Source organism: Xiphophorus couchianus, chromosome 16, assembly GCF_001444195.1.
Source record: "Xiphophorus couchianus chromosome 16, X_couchianus-1.0, whole genome shotgun sequence".
In the NCBI taxonomy this organism is placed as follows: domain Eukaryota; kingdom Metazoa; phylum Chordata; class Actinopteri; order Cyprinodontiformes; family Poeciliidae; genus Xiphophorus; species Xiphophorus couchianus.
In genome coordinates this window covers 8,830,529-8,846,625 of record NC_040243.1, presented here as the reverse complement: position 1 = coordinate 8,846,625, position 16,097 = coordinate 8,830,529, and the positions used below count along the sequence as shown (strand labels likewise).

Below are 16,097 nucleotides of genomic sequence, written 5' to 3'. Positions count from 1 at the left end.
TTATGGTGTGGTATGTCTCAAACAGTTCTGCCCATTCTCTTTTTTCTAATAGTTCTGGCATTGTCACTGATTCAGGAATGGTTTATCTCAATAAGTACAACAGTGTAAGGTCATGTCCTGAATACAGTGGTGTGATCCTTGATTGACTTGATTGACTCAAGCTACAATTCTCTAAATTCTGGAGCTTTTTGTTTCTGAAACACTTTTTCCTTCCACCAAACTTTCCCTAAATATGTTTGGATACAGCACTATATTTTGGACAGTTTTTTTTAAGCCAACAAAAGGTTTACTCTCCCAGTTGTCAGCTGGACAACTGCAGTTTTTTCCCATGATATTACAAGCAATAACATCACATCACTCTCCTTTTTTTGTTTTTCTCCAGCAATATTTAAAATTAAATTTCAAGGTGATTTCAGGGCTTTCGTTGGCTGTAACATTAACACATATTTCTTTGTGTGCAATTAATTCCTTACCTAAATTAACTTTGAGATGATATTCTAACTGATTGGGACGCATCTGTGTGGCTCACATAAATCGCTGCGGAGTTTTTTGTTTGTTTTGTTTTGTTTTTTGTTGTTGTTTCCCCAACAGAAGCAGTGGACCTGCATGGAAAGGGTTAAATGTTTTTCGCTCCCATGACCCAAACGGACCGAAGATAACGCTTAGTCACCCCGATAGTTAACCGGGAGAAGCAGCGCCTCCCCGTGTACTCACCGATTGGTTAACGCACTTCTCGGGCTCGCCTTTCCGTCAGACCGTCTTCAGCCCAGGGCGGGGCTGACTCTCCACGAAACTGAATTAGGCTACAACCGGCGGCAGAGAGGGAACTTCGGTCGCTCGCTTCACGGAGCAGCGTGGAAATGCTCCGTACGTAGGAGAGAAGAGGAGCGGACAGCAGCCACATCCCTGTTACACCCTTCTATTTCCCCGGTTGTGCCGCAGCTGAGACCAACACTGAAGCGATTGGATTTTACGCACGGCACCAGGACTGGTATTTAAAAAAAAAAAAAAAGAAGAAAATCACACATCTGTTTGGTGGGGGGGAAAACCCCGTTTGTTGCCGCGCCGCTGTTAGGATAATGTAACAACCAGAGATCTGCTGCCTGTGAAAGAATCTCAGAATAAGGATATCTTTTATACCGCTGGACATTTTAAGGGTGAGTTGTGTCCTTTTTATCGTGACCGTCTGCTGCTGTGGTCGCCCCATACGGAAGGTAGTCAGGCAGCAGTCGGAAGAAGCGCTCAGCGTCGTGATTATTAAGAAGGAAACGAGCTTGTTCAAAGTCGATTGAATTTACCTGCCAATTAACTGGTCAGCGTGGGAACCCTTAAGATCCAGGTGGCAGGTCACACTTTGGGACACTGTGTTCTGTGCCATTTGCTGCTGTTTGTAGCGGAGTTGTCATTGTGAAAGTGGAGAATTTAAAGTGCTCCAGCTCTATAGCATATAACTGGGTTCGCTCCAATAGGCCCAACCGGCTTTCTGAAGATAGGTACTGCTGTATGTGTCCCAGTGGAATGAATGGGCTGACATGTGCAGGGTTAGTAAATAACGTTTTCTACTTGAGCTTATACTTGAACAGAAATTGTGAGATTCTTTTAATAAAACCCTCATGATGTCTAATTCGACATTATTGTGTTTGAGAAAAACTTAAGTTTGTGGTATGATTTTCGATTTTATTTGGAAAGATGGACTTGACTGTGAGTAATTGGTGAATGACCAAGCCACTGACACCATGCAGTTTCACCATGACCTCATTCATATTTGTCTTCCTCCCACTCTACCTCTTCTTCCTGGTCACCATCAGCATCCTTCTCCCCATGCAAACTGGCTCACACATTTCCTTTCATACCACTGCGGATGACTTAATAAATAAATGTTTGTGTAAGTTTACCAGAAAAGAGAATCAAGAGCCAGAATTTTGCTGTGCTTTGTCCCAAGATTGTTGCCTTTGTGTTGCACTCAACTGTGTCCTAAAATGACTCACAGTTGAGAGCCATGATATTCAAATAGTTGCAGCACCCCCCTTCACCCCCCAAAAAAATGTTTTAAAAATGACACTGTGTTCTAGGGCAGCATCACAAGCAGCCTACATATTAACAATCTGCGGTCTTGTTGACAAGTTACGCTCATCACTGTCCTACAATACCTGGCCAGGATGAAGTGAAACTGTAGCCACACTGTATTAGAAAGTGCTGACTTATTTTGGCAGCGAGGACGTAGAAGCACATGGCCAAGTTTGTGTGCCCAGTGTTCCTGAAACATTATCACATGGAGCAAGAGGGGTGGGTGATGTAATCCGACCAATAAAGCAGACCCCTGGTGTGTGATAGTGGCAGTCATGCTCATCCTCTGTCTCTGCTCCAACTAGATCCCAGAGAGAATATTCCCAAAGTGTCCTGTTGTTGTGTTGTGGTCCATTTATATTCCAGTGTTGCTTCTAAGCAGCTCTGCTGAAGCAGATCCATCATCCAGTGGGGCCTTTTATCGACAGGCCGGTATGAGAGTTTTTCAGGCATCTATTGATGGGGCCACACCATAATTATGCCAGCATGACTCATGGCACAGTTTCTGTCTGTCATTCCGGCCAAGTGCACAGTCCTGAAGAAACTCTTCATGGTGTTGACTTCAAATACAGAGCAGGATTTCATGCTCGCTGCTCATGCTGTCAACTTTCATTCATTGCCATTCTTCCAAAGCTATTTTTTCCATGCATCTAAAACAGGGGTGCCCAAAATCGGTCCTTGAGGGCCGGCATCCTGCATGTTTTAGTTCTCTCCCTGGTTTAATTCACCTGGATCAAATGATGGCTTGTTAGAAGGCCTAAGAAGAACACTGACATGCTGAAAAGGTTGTTGGTACTACCAGGGAGAGAACTAACACATGCAGGATGCTAGCCCTCGAGGACCGACTTTGGGCACCCGTGATCTAAAACTATTCAGCGCCAAGAAAACACTCCTCCTCGAGTTTATTTTCCATTACTGACCTACTATCAGTTAAAGATGATACACGTAAAAGGACAACACTGTTATTTTGTTGACATTTGTTTCTTAATTTTTCATTCTCAATGTTTAACTGGACTTCATGGAAACTTTCCTGTTCCCAAACCTGGGTGTACCCTCTGGGATTGCTGGTCATTTTCTTCATTTTGTCTGGCTGGAGCTCTCTCTGAGTTGAATGAAATGAGCGTCAGTAGGCTGAACAGTTCCATGTGTGTGAAGCACATGATTCTATAAGTGACCTTAGGCTGTTGAAACCCACAAAATGCATCTGAATCACATGCAAAAAGCATCCTGAGGCAATGTAAATTCTACAGCAACAATGCAAAATGTTGACATTTTCATTATTTTGTGTGACATCTCTTTGATTTTAAAGTATCACGTGCTTTCTTGCTGTATACATGATAATCCTGGAAGAAATCCTGGCAGAAGCAACAAACGATTTTAAACTGGGGTGTAAATTCACCTATCAGTGCGAAGTTCTTAAATATGCCACGAGATCTATAACTGAGAAGAATCTTCATGAGTTAAAATGGCTCAGCCAAAGTTTAGACCCTAATCTAGACATCCATCCAACATAACTGAGCATGAGCTGTTTTTCAGAGAATAGAGTTCATTATAGATGTGCAGAGCTGCAGAGACTTGCCACAGAACGTTTCCAGCTTCAGTTAACACGGTTCTACAAAAAGTATTGACTTAGGAGAGTTGAACCCAAATGCACACCATATTTCAACGTATTCATATTTCAACATTTTTGAAAACCGTGCATCATTTTCCTTCCACTGTACTGTTACACAGGGCTTTGTGTTGGCTACACTAAATATTAATGAGCTTCATGTTTATAGTTGTGATGTGGGAAAATATGAAAAGGTTCACAGGTCACTGTGTGCTTTGTGTTGAGTCTGCTACTGTTAATATTTGCATCCTGTTAACAGCAGACATGGAAACAATACTTGGACCTGTTAAACACGTAGACTAACTTGTTCTTCCGCTTGGGAAACAAGAAGCATGCATTCCTGCTAAGTAAAGTGTTACAACTGATCCCACAATTGAGCTCAAATGAAGCATAGTTTTAAAAACTTGTTTGCCATGTTCGATTACTAGACATTTAGAAAAGCAGCATTTGAACAATTTCTCCATCACAATGGCTCAGTGCCTAGCTGCCTGACTTTGATGTGGTTGTGGTTTTGAGTAAATTGTCAAAAAAAAAAAAAAAGACGTGTTTTCCTCTGTATTTTTGTTGCATGAGTTACACTGTGATGTCTGTGAAATGCATCTGAAATATAACATTCAAGCAGACACATTTTGTTGTCATATTAGCGGAGTAATAAAAAACAACATATTGCGTCGGATGTGGACAATTATTGCACAAGCGACAATTATTGACGCTTGTGCAGCTTATTGTTCTTTTAGGAAGTGAGGTATGCAGTCGATTTCTTGATAGAGTTCAACCATTGCAGCAGCTGTACCTATCCTCGTGACACCTTTGGTGGTTGCATGATGCAGCGGCCGGCATGACGATGAAGTCAGTTGTGATGTAATGTAGCAGCAGGGCTATTTCAGGTTTACCTCTAAGCCTCCAAGGCTTCCATCTGCCAGCATACCACCCTGCCTTTCTCTCAGTCAGCACCTCATCTGTCATGAGCTGAACATGAACTGGCATTCGCAGAACATACTGGAAACCTTTGACACACAAGGAAAGCTGCAGATAATCTGACATGGAGCATCCAAGTCACAACGGATGGTTTTATTTAACTCAAGGTAACATTAGCCTGTTAAATGGCTGAACACATCTGATTTAGGATTGGCGTTTTTATCATGATTGAGGGTCTTCACCCTGAGGGCAAAGCTCATTTTCCAGAGAGATGAGAGTACAGTGTGTGTGTTTTTTTCCCCTCAAGGCTCAGTAAAACTGCAGCAGCACCTTTTTGAACTTCGGTCTTCCTCTTTGAGTGTGAAGAACTCTCAGAGGTCGGGTTGATCAAATAACTTAAGAAATTCTCACCTTTACATGATACTCTGACAATGAAATGGATGCCCCAGGTGTGAATTGTTTACTTGGAAGATTTCACACCTTAAACACGTTGGTTTAGTTACTGAAAAGCAACTAGTCTACCAACTAATATAATTTAAGTACATGAATTCTGAATAGATTGATTTTCTTTTTAATTACATTTCATTGTTGTACATGAATGTAATAATAGATCAAATTCTTGTGTTTAACAATTTGACATTCAAATTCTTTAATTTCCAAAAAGAGACTATTCTTTTTAACATACATCTGCGAGCAATTAGCTGACTAGAAGTAATGAAGTGCCTGCACTCCTCCAGACTGCGAATACTCACTTTGAGTAGAAAAAAAAAGGGGGGAAAGCCTTCCTCAAAGACACATTAGCCATTAATATAGTGTAAGGAATAATTCATTTGATCCAGGTGTGGAAGCTATAAATTGACAGGGACAAAATGCAGGTGAAATTATGAAGTGGTGGGTAAATGTGATCAAACAGTTTGGCAGGTTTGGGATTTGAACAATTGACCTGCTGGGTCAGCAATGCTCCAGAGCTGGTGGTCTGTCAGACAGGGATGTAAGGACTGCAGACAGAATGCAATGTGGCGAAATGACAGAAGCAATGACAGTGTGTGAGTGTCCACAGAGCAGAGGCAAAGGTTGATAACCCAGAGCCCATCTGAACTGAAAAATACCCTGATCAGCAGAATCGAGTGCAAACAATAACATGTTGAGGAGGGTGGTATAAAAGGGTTTGTTGGAGGCCAAAAGCTGTTTGGCCTGTTTTTTTGTTTTTTTTTTACATTCATTCATTTATTTATTTGGTCACAATCCCTGTTTATGCACATAAAAATGTTCAGCACACGTTTAACTTTATGCAACATCACCAAAATGCATCCAACTGTTAATATGAAAAGCACAACTGTAGATCCATAGAACAGCATTATAAAATTGTTTGTAGCAACATGATGTTAATTTATCACCTTCCTGCAGATTTAAAATGTTTACACAGAAAAAAAACAACAAATGGACAATCAATTACTCTAATCCCGCTTTGACTGCTACTATTAATCATGCCCGACTTTCCGAGTGCACTCACAGCAAAGCATTACATACAGGGTGGATTTATGATTTATTCATTGTAAAATAAATGAATGAAAATTAAACAAGTCTTTAAACAGTTTCATCTTGTGGTCAACATCTATTCCTTACTTCCAAACTTCCAGGGGCTTCTGACAAACTTTTTTCCTTCTTCCCAGATAGGAGAAATATTTTCATGGATATGGATCTCCTCCAATTCCAAATACAGAGCCTGATGTTGTCCTGCTGTTTTTACATGGCTGCGTCTTTCATTTTCAATGACTTCAGGTGTGGCAAAAAATAACAGGGGAACTGAGAGTGTGAGAGCAGATGCTGTTCACTTGAGATATCGCTGATGCTTTATTATGTGGAAATAAATAAAAATGTCCGGAAAAGGGACACCTCACATGTGACTGAATGAATCTCCTTAAAGCCCTAATGCCTAATTCATTACATCTTAATCATACAGATTTTATAGGACCCTAAAGTACAAAAAGGTCTTTCAAGATGTTTGTTTTTGCAAAATTTCATGTTTAACTTGATTGTATTTTTCTATAACAAACATGTTACAAATGTGTCTTTGAAACAAATAGTGGCTTTTCTGACCTTAAGATGGGGAAACGCAGCACATGATTAAAATAAAAACCTTACTGAAATGTTGCTACTACTATTAGTTCTGAGGAACCCTCATTTTAAATACTGGTAAATTTAGAACATGTTCTGCTTTTAAAGTTGCTGTTAGGTAGCTGGGGTGTGCTTACTTTCCCTTAGCTCATTGTTGGTTCAGACTTCAAACTTCAGGGAACACCCAAACCGATAGAGTATCCCAACCCTGACACAACGGCGACGAGAGAGTGAGGTTTTAAATAGGGTACCTCCCGCCCAGGCCCACTCCTGCTTTGCTCCCAGCTCCTCTATCTTTGGAACGGTCAGTTTTCATGCCCAGAGGCTGTGAATCCTCATTGTGTACCAGACTGCTAAACTTAAACTGACTGTTCCCTGAATGGAAGCGCACACACAGATTTGTATCTGGAGAGTTTCAGCAGTCTCAACAGCATCACATCCACCAAACTCACTCCAGCTGCTTTCCCAGAAATGAAAAGGGTGTGTTTTGGACCACTGTCACATTTCTTATTTAGACTTTTTTTTCTTTTTCTGCTGATGTTTAACTTGGTTTGATTTTTTTATTTTTTACTAAAATTGAACCTTTTTAAAAATGAAAAATACAAATGATTAATGTGTTCTTTAAACCTCTAGGTACTAACTTTTTTGACATAAGTAGATTGGAATTTATTTTTAGCTGTGGTAGAAAGCCAGGCGCATTTTACGTCTTGGAGCATACCTCATAATGCAACTCTCAACTTGCTCGGTCTACATTCACATACCGCTTATCCAATATGCCAACGTTCCTGCAAGTTTCCCTAGCTGGCCCAGCTTGTAATGTTATGCATGGAAAAATTTTTTGAAAAATAACCTATGTAAAACCCCTCATTTCTGTTGTGCAAATGAACACTCCCAGGTTTTTTGGGAGAAGGCTTCTTTATAGAAGCCCAATGTGGTGATTAAGTGTCCTCTTAAAATGACGAGGGAAAAAAACTGGTGTAATGTAAAAGTGATAAATTCTTTGAACCTTCCAGAGTTAAAACAAGACATTATGTCTAACCACCCACACATTTAGCGATGATTTCATTATTTGAATTTGGAAACATTGCTAATTGAGTATGCTCTGACTTTAAGGGGAAAAACTGACTTTAGTTCCTTTCTAAAAGACTCTGTGTGTGTTTTCCCTTGTTCCATCAGTTGTAAAAGGGCCTTCCTCTTTCTGGGCTTTGGGACCGTCCCAAAGGACCTGCCCCTGTCTTCCCTGTTTTCCTGTGCTTTTGTCAGAGGTTTTCCGCATATCTTTCATCCCTGGTGTATGGCTTCAGTCTCCCCACTTCCTTAACATTCATCCTTGGTTTTTACAAGTCTCTCAACCCTTCCCCCCTCTCTAAGATTTAGCTTTGCTTTCTTTGACAATCGGGGTGTTCATTAAATGAATTAATTTTAGTGAGCTGCAGCAATCCGTTAGTCTCTGTTAAATGAGTTTCCTATTCATAACTCTCTCACCTTCCATTACTTATCAATAAAATTTTTTCCGAAACAATCTCACATTTTCTATGAACGTTTTAACAATTACACTGAGGAATAAGATGGATTGAAAGATACTACTGAGGATCTTACATTTATTGCAGGTTCTAAACATTACACACAGTCTACTAAAATTGTTATGGATTGTGGTGTAGTGAACTAATGCTGCAAAAAATTAATGAGCAAGTCTAATCAACTAAAATCTAAGAAACTGATATTGAAGCCTATTAAAACATTTATGAGCAGCTCGCCCCTCCTAGTTTGCTCCAATGTCCATTCTACAGCAAAGCTGTCTTGATGCAACTTTCGTCATAGCCTACTAGAGTCTGCTATGGGTCTCTGCAGATGTAGCAGATGTACATTTGCTGCACAGTTTTGTTATCAGGCTGACTTTTTGCACTGGCAGTGATGGAGAATTTGGTCAGAGGGTGGCACTAAACAGAAAGCCAATGAAGAAAACAACAGGTCAGATTGTGAGCAAAAGAAAAACAACAAAGTTTAAAGTGAGAAGTCTGCTCGTTTCCAAGGGTGTATAATTTAGTTCGCTAAAAAAGAATTCTGTCTTGGCGCTTCTTTTCTTCTCCTCTACTGAGTGATGGTGCACAAACTAACACATTATTGCCCCTTACATGCTGCAGTAAAAAACGGTAGCTCTCCGATTGGAATGTGGTTATTCAGCTGAACTATAAATAGTATGAATAGGAGCATGTTCTCGTCCACGAGGTCCAAGCAGCTTGTGTACACAGACATGCAGAGTTATGTCCAGCCCTTATGAGTTCGCAAAAGCCTATTTACGTCTAAGCTGCACATCGAAAGATTCATGTTGATGATCTAAGTACAGATTTTCTGATCCCATGGTCATTTTGCAGATGGTTTGGGGAGAGGCAGAAATTTATATAGAACAAAAGAAACCCCAAGAAAACTCCACTTGCATCTATCTACATCATCACCCACTCAGGACATTTATTGAAGGCGCCAGTTGGGCTGTAGCATCAACTGGTCATGAGACCGCAGAAGTATTAATGGATTTCTCAACCATTTCTTTGGTTAAAAGAGACATCTGGACACAAAACATGCTTCTTTTAGTCACCACGGAGGTCAAGAAAGTGATGATGGTCCCTTGTTTTTCTCTGGGTTTTGATTTCTGGAGGATCTTCACCTTGGATTCAACACTATGCTGAGATAAGTAAATAGAAGCAGCGCATCCTTCAAACATTGACACTTCATTGATGTAAAAGAAACTGAAGCTATCTGCTAAGGGTAACTTTGCACAAGCAATTTTATACAAACGCACGATGTCACAAGAAGGAAAAACGTGCAATACTTTTTTTTTTTTCATAACAAACTTTTAGGTATTATTCTAATAAAATGGACAACCCATGTGAGTTTTTGTTTTGTCTTGTAGAAGGCTGCAATGCAGCTGTAGGTTCTATATAAACGAAACAGTACAAAACAGTTTGGAGCAGGGGTCAGCAACATTTTTGAGACTGGGAGCTACTTCATGGATACAGAGCAACATGAAGGCCTACTTGTTCGATACAGACAAATTTTCTTGGCTCAGCCTTTATAACAATAATACATATATGTATATATTATTACATGCGATCTAATCATATTTATGTTAGGGGCTACTGACAACAGTTAGTAATAATTTACCAGCTATGGTTAATTGCTATTATGTGGTCAGAAGTTCTTAGTTCAGATTTTTAAGTTTGATTCCCTTTTGGAGCTTTTTTGTGTGGTTCTAAATTGCCCACAAGTGACTGACAGTATGGATTACTGCAGTAACACCTGCAGCTGTACGCAATGAGATTTTCCTTTAAAAAAAAGAAAAGTTGTTGTATTTTTTTATTATCCAACCCTCTTTACTATTAACAAAATTGTAGAGAGAAGAAAAAGATATTTTGTGCCAAAACATTTCATATGTAGCGGACATCAGTGCGAGTCTGTGGAGGTCAAAGGGCATGCCAAAGCCTAAATCTTATTGGTCAGTTGGCTTTTTGTATGAGCTAAAAATGAATGAGTGGAGTTTGAACCTCCAGTTGTTCTAAGATCCCGCCTGAGCATTTTACAGTGTGTGCGGTTCTGGCGGGTCGCCGGTTTATTAGCTTTTTTTGTGGTTTCGCGAACTTAAAAGCTGACGGGTCACCTATTGGCTGACACCAGCAGATGTCAAGAAAAAAAATATCCGACATATCGGAAGGCACAAAACTATCACTGCACTTGACCTGCAGGAGCACAACCACCTCTCCAATGCGCATCATGTGCGCGTCACACAAAACCAGCACAAACCTAAACCACTAAAGCAGCGCACCCCTTTTTCTTTTACACAAACGACGCTAAATAATAAAGACATGGAAGCGAAGCCTACTCGTGTGATCCACGGAAAGAGGAGGACGTTGATTCCTAGGTTCAGGTTGTATCAGACGTTCAAAGGAGGAGGAGGTGAAGCAAAAATGTTTGCTTAATTTTTACTCTTTTGGGGAACGTTAAGACTAGATTAAATTGTTTAACCTGCTGTCTGAGATGCTCAGGAAGAGCAGCAGATGTCAGCTAGCGGGTGACCCATCAGCTCTCCAGTTCGGGAAACATCAAACAAGTTCATAATCCGGTGACCCGCCAGAACCGAACATGGTAAAAAGTTCCGCCGGGATCCAAACCGCTCTTAGAACTACGGGAGGTTCAAACTCTGCTCATTCAGTTTTAGCTTACAGAAAAAGCGCCAAGCCGCCAAATAAACAAAAGCAAACTGACCAATAAGATTTAAGTCTTGGCGTGCCCTTTGACCTCCACAGACTCCGATGTGCGCTAAGTACAAGATGTTTTGATACATAAGGTCTTTTTTTTTCTCCACAATTTAGTTAATTGTAAAGAGGGTTCGGTAATAAAAATTTCAGAAATTATTATTTTCTTTTTTTACTTTAAAGAAAATCTTAAGGTAGGCAGAGTGGGTGCAGCCGTACAGCTGCAGGCGCTGCTGCCCTCCGATAATATCCTGCAGGCGTCTGCGCAGTTCTGAACTTTAACCATAGAAAAGAGTTTTATGCATAAGGCAATTTATTTTAAACAATTTTTATAATTTACTTTTTTTTTTAATTCTAAAGATAAACAAATGTTATTACCTCAATGTAAAAACATTAAATTAAATCATTTCTTTGGCAGTGCTCCCTAATGACAATGGCTATTTTTAAAACTTGCTCCACTGACCCCTGGTTTGGAGCGATACAAAGGAAGAAATTAATTTGTGTGTGACAAAAGCTGCTGTGGGTTGGGTTTCCTGAGATGTTTTTTTATCAATATGATAAAATCTAGCTGATTAGGTAAGTGTGCAGAGCAAAAAGTCTTTGGAAATGAAAATTCACTGTAAATATATTATATTTGTTTTTGAGATTATCAGAAATAATACCGTAACAAGATTTCCCCCTGTTTTGTCACCCAAATCTCCTCTCACATTTATCACTTCTCCCAGTCAACACTGTTCATGTAATCCACCAAAATGTCTGGTTGGACTTGTTCTCCTGTGAGGCCCAAAGACAATTTTTTTTTCTGTGGATTGAAAATGTTGGCATCTGAAGCTCTCTACATTATCAGGTTTATTCTCATTTCACGGTTAAAGCAGAGGACAGAGGATTTACATGTAACTGATTTGTGAGATTTCACCGTGTGCAGCCGTCGGAAAGTTCTCACACATGCTTTGAATGTAGCCACATAATGCTCCACCATACTAACATCGCTTGGCTTTTTATAATGATGCCTCCCAGCTTTTCTTCCTTCCCGGCCATATTTGTCTGTTGAGCACATGAAAGAGATTCAAATTTGGGAGCTTATTAGAATTACCTAGCTGCTGTGTGGGGAAGTAGAATGATTTTCCCTCCCTCTAATCCAAAGAGAGGCCTACAGATTAAACAGGTCTCTGCTCCTGTTATCACTACAAAAATAAAAATATATATATAATTCTCCTGCCTATAGAGAACCAGGTTTAAACATTTAGCACTGTATTGAAGTCTCCATATTTTAGTGCGAGAAGAAATGTCTGACTCAGTATTCTCCGTGAGCTTTGCATACATCTAAATACAAGTCGATACAAAAGTGTCCATTTGCATGTGTTGGGCAAAACAAGTCATGTAATGTTTTGTTTTTTTGTTTTGTTTTTTACAGTAAAATCCTTAGTTTATCATGACTGAATGATAGAGTGATACAGTATCTTCTTTAACTCTCATATGACTCAGTGGCTCAAAGACGACATTTCTAAGTCAAGTTCAAAGTCTTTGTTTTGCAACTTAAAAAATATTGTGTGTTCATATTTGACTTTGAAGTTTGATTGAGATTAAACATCTGCTCTCAGCTTTGATCCTTGCTAATGTGGATAGTGACCATTCATACAGTACAAGCCACACTGAAATCTCCTTCTGATTTCTGTCCAGCAGGCTTTCTTCTCGCAGAAGACCTGTTTTTTTTTAAAATTTATTTATTTATTTATTTTTATTACATTAGAGTCACGTACGCCTTGTCAGGGCCAGGGATGGGATGTGTAAGTTTACACGTGCCGTGTGGATCTGTTCCTGTACTTGTGAGCAATCATATGTTGTTTCCTTGGTTGTGTTGACCGGACACTAAGAATGCACCCGGTCTGCAGCTTGTTTCCTGCCTTCATTTATACATTGCCCCTCCCCTGTTCTGCATTTCCTTCCTTCCAGGGCTCCCCAGTAAAACAAGCAGTAACCATAGCTCCTCAAGCTGGTGGTCCACCACAGAGGATGTGACATCACCTCTACGCTCCATCCTTTGTCAAGTATTTTTATTCCTGCTGATTGATTACTTTACTCTGGGGGCTTTAAAAAAAGGATCTCCACATTAGTAAGTCTTGAACTGAGCGCTGTGCACTACACACACCTACATGATGACACTGCTGAACCTTGATTAACTTAGCTTGCTGTGTGCCTCATGTCGATAAATTCTTCTCAGCTGGGAATTTGCTTAGTCTGCCATTTCCAGTGATGCGAGAATGAAAACTTGAGCCGGCTCTTGCTTTTTTTTTTTCTTTTTTTTTTGACTATCAGCCTGCACAATGACCCTTGTTCAGCCCAGTCCACACCAGTCCATACAATGAAGCCTTTTGTGGTCTTAAATCAGGCTGATATCATGCTGGAAACTATGTAGATGAGGATCACATGTTGTCAAGACATACTCTTTCAGAGATTCTCCTCTTACTCACCTAAACAGACTTTTAGACTTTTTGTAGACAATAATTTGCTTGTATGAAGTCCCTGGGCACATTTTGGAGAACCTAAAAGACTTGACCTTAATCTCTTGCTCAAAACAGCAGCTCTTTTGAGCTTTGCATGATGGTGCATCAGACATGATCTTGTAATCATGATGTGAAGTGCAAATTAGATCGCTGACATTCTTTTCCATGAATTTGATCTGGTTGACAGCTGAAGTTTTCCCATGAGGCATTTTTGAAATGTGATGACAATATCTTATGCATGGATACCATGGATAAGAGAATGTCACATAGCGTTATGTGAATTTACAAAACTACTTTTATTTTTTAATCACCTTGACCTTGGAGAATGATTTGAGTATGATTTGAAACAGAGTCTCGGCAGCCCAGAAATGTGGTGGGGCAAAATACTGAAGATTGGTTAATCACACAATCTCCATAGTATTCAGTGCACCCTTCTTTTTCATCCTTTCCGTTACCTGCCATCGGTGACTGTGCCTCCTAACCTTCCTTTTAGAATATGATTCTTCACCTTTATCCTTTGTTCTTCCACTTGTATTAGTTTTTATAGTAAGAGGCTGTCTTGTTTTGAGAGTGATGCCTTTATTTTCTCTTGTCTCCTACAACTTATGCTTAATTTGCAAGGCTATAAGAATAATATATATACTGGCATAATTTCAAGAGGTTTTGTGCCAAATCTGCTTTCATCTTTCTTTGACCCCACCCCCCAAAATTTTATTGGTAATACCAATTGCCAATTTTAGTAAGTGAAGTAAGTGAGTTGTAGTGTTATGTACTGCATAAAATCCTAATAAAAAAACTTTAATGTTTGTGGTTGTACTTTGAGAATATTAAAAAGCGTATGCATACATTTACAAGATGTATATCTTTAGGTCTTCATCAGCATTGGACACATATTAAGTTTCTTTGGTGACTCCAGTACATAATTGATCTGTACTTTATAGCATAGATTAAGAAGGTACTGAATTTTTCCTTTTCTTAAAAGTTACAGTTGGAGATTAATTTAGCTAAATGAGACCCTTTTTGTGGGAGACAGTATGAGCTGCGTAGACACCGCACAATTCAAAGATTGTGGTTTTTCTATGCATGGGTATAACGGGAATGGGCAGGATGGTGTAAGTGGGTTTAAATGTTGTGTTGTTTTAAAACCCCCATATCTTATCTAGACCTGTGAAGTATATATAGCTCCTGGTGAGGGAGTCTTTTCTGTCAGCTGCTTCCTGAAGATTAGAGGCACAAGCAGAGCCCTGCACTGAGACATTTCACAACTTTCCTTGGTGAGCCTCATTTTTCCACTGAAAGCTTTTGTTGTCTCCTGAAGGGACCTAAAATGGCTTGTGAGGAAAGTGCAAGTACCATGTACTGTTACCTGCATGTGCACAGGCACTCCACTGAGATCCGAGCTGTAAATAATTAACTGTGCACAATGATTAAAAATTCATGTGCTGTATTAGCTGCACGTGTAAGATTTTTTTTTTTTTTTTTTTATCCAATAAGGACCGAATCTTACAGGGGACAGCTTAGAGATATCTACTGGTAAACACACTGAAATCTGTGTGATTACATGTGTGTATATGTTTCTGTGTGGCGTAACATTCCTCCTTCAGACTGATTTCCTGCATAGGATATTACTGCACTATGAAAAGTCAGGTCTTTTGCTGATAATATAGTAGAGCACAATTTTCTAGGCTCTGTATTTGCCTGGGAGTGTCTCAAGGCTTTGTAGAGGAAGCGAAGGGGTGGGATGCAATTGCAAATACAGATGGTGTTTATTTCTTTCACAGAGATCAGTGAAAGCATCCAGGTTTACAAGCACAGTATTCAAGAGCTGTAGTCTTATTTTTGTCAGAAAACAGTTCCCCACACAAAGACGCGCATGTGGATTCTTTTTTTAAGTCGGGTTCACTTTTATCTAATTGCACATGAGCAGCCCAGTTTTATAAATAGACCACTTGCACACTGGCTGCTGTTAAGAGGCCATTTATAATTTTACAACCTATTTATATTTCTGGCTTGCAGTTATGATTGTGAGGGAGTGTGGTACTTAACTGGATACAAATCTGTCACTCCACACGTAACTGATATAGTTAAGTTTGCGTTGTTAAAATGATCAGACTGAAAGCTCAGTGGCCGAATTTAAGATCTTTAAAATCCTGACATGGGAAAATGCATTAGCAGCTCCACCATTCGTCGGTGTGCACGTCGTCTATGCCCACCATCTAACTCCCCAGCCACAGCAGGCTTACCCCCACCAAACCACTATGCATCCTCCTCAACTAGCTGTGACACTTGATCTTCGGGTCAGCTGCGGTGGATATTTCTGCTGTCTCGGTGTGTATTTTTTTTTATGTCGTAAGGGCCGGTTTGGTGTGGCAGACTGTCACATGTCACTAGGGTCAATTCAGATGACTGCTGCTCTTGCTGGTGTTCAGTTGCACTGTAGCTTGTGGCCTGTGGCTGTGTTTTGTCATTGTATTTGTAATAAACGGGATGGGAGAGGGTGATGTAGAAGTAAACCACTTGATTTTTTTTTTCAATGTGGAAGAGCTAGAGATGCACCAAAAAGACTTTTGTGGCTAGTTTTCCATTATTGGTTTTTGTAGCATGTTGACCTACCAATATTTCTACTGATTT

At 39.9% G+C, this 16,097-nt stretch overlaps 1 protein-coding gene across 3 annotated transcripts in view; it reads left to right on the top strand.

Moving 5' to 3' along the window:
* The first annotated feature begins 739 nt into the window (after positions 1-739).
* Positions 740-16,097, top strand: part of rhbdf1a (rhomboid 5 homolog 1a (Drosophila)) — a 31,633-nt gene continuing 16,275 nt past the window's right edge. For 2 of the 3 annotated variants that reach the window (XM_028041578.1, XM_028041577.1), the window contains exon 1: positions 740-1,157. The gene's annotated coding sequence lies outside the window, so the exon portion shown is untranslated. The remainder of the gene's footprint in view (positions 1,158-16,097) is intronic. The other variant, XM_028041579.1, reaches the window with a different exon arrangement.